Below are 1,048 nucleotides of genomic sequence, written 5' to 3'. Positions count from 1 at the left end.
AATAACTAAGTAAGTAAATAATGTTCAAAACTTGCACTCAAATTCTACGTTGGTTTTTTTTTAACACATTTTTGAACAAACATATTATTTTGCTGATGAGTATAGAAAGTATACGGGCTGTGAAGCTGCCGTCACATGGCTGGAGCATGTTTGGAGGATCACCCACACGGACTGTGAACGTCGGTCGGCGTTTTAGTTTTAAGACGCCTTTGGAGTCTTGTTGAGGCGGAAAACTGCCACAGAAAATCGAGCAACCATCCCGCTTGGAACCTCCACCCTTCTTTCCCTCCCCTCCTTTCTCCACATTCATACATTTCGTGTATTTTAGATATTTCTCTACGCAATTGAATGGAAGTGATCCTCAAAAAATGGTGACCGAAGTCCATAGCAACCCATGGCAACCATCACACTTCACATTCTCCATTGGATTTTTTTTTATCCTTTAATGAAGTTGCAGCATAATATTTGCTTTACTTAAAAACATTTATTTTTGCTTGCCTTTTTTGGCTTTGCCCGTCTGTAGTTAAGTGTTATTTTTCTTTTTCCATGAAATCATTTTACCAGTAGGGGGTGTCTTTTATCCCCGTGGATGTGGTTCTGTCTGTTTTTAATGAAAAGCCAATGAATCCCACATGCTCTCCGCACAACGGATCTGAGGTGAGGAGTCAGAAAACTCTCAGGCAACGCTCTCACGTCCAGAGCGTTGCCTGTGAGCGACACACAGTTTCCTTCTCAACGCCTCCGAGCGGCGCGGCAGACACCGGCCACCCCGTGTCCGTATCCGCTGCTCGTGTACGCTTAAGCCCAAAGACTCTTCTCGAACGCTGTGTCGCTCAACGCCGATACAACTTTCACTCACGCCTCACTTAAGCCACATAAAGTCGTTGTTTTTTGAAATACACAACACATACATTGTAGTGACCTCACACGCTCATACTCAAAAATACGGAGGCAAACGTGGAACATTTGTTTTAATACGGCAATTTTAAATACATTTAAATATACAGTAAAAATATAAAATAGCTTTATGTACACAACCCAAAATAAT

At 41.9% G+C, this 1,048-nt stretch overlaps 1 protein-coding gene across 1 annotated transcript in view; it reads right to left on the bottom strand.

The window, feature by feature from the left end:
- Positions 1 to 954: 954 nt before the first annotated feature.
- LOC307237518 (transmembrane protein 100) overlaps positions 955 to 1,048 on the bottom strand; it is a 4,368-nt gene continuing 4,274 nt past the window's right edge. The window contains exon 2 of the mRNA XM_080010242.1: positions 955 to 1,048. This exon is cut by the window's right edge and continues 4,032 nt beyond it. The gene's annotated coding sequence lies outside the window, so the exon portion shown is untranslated.

This window comes from Zeus faber, assembly GCF_960531495.2.
Source record: "Zeus faber genome assembly, chromosome: 11".
Taxonomy (NCBI): domain Eukaryota; kingdom Metazoa; phylum Chordata; class Actinopteri; order Zeiformes; family Zeidae; genus Zeus; species Zeus faber.
This window is presented reverse-complemented; position numbering and strand designations above follow the sequence as displayed.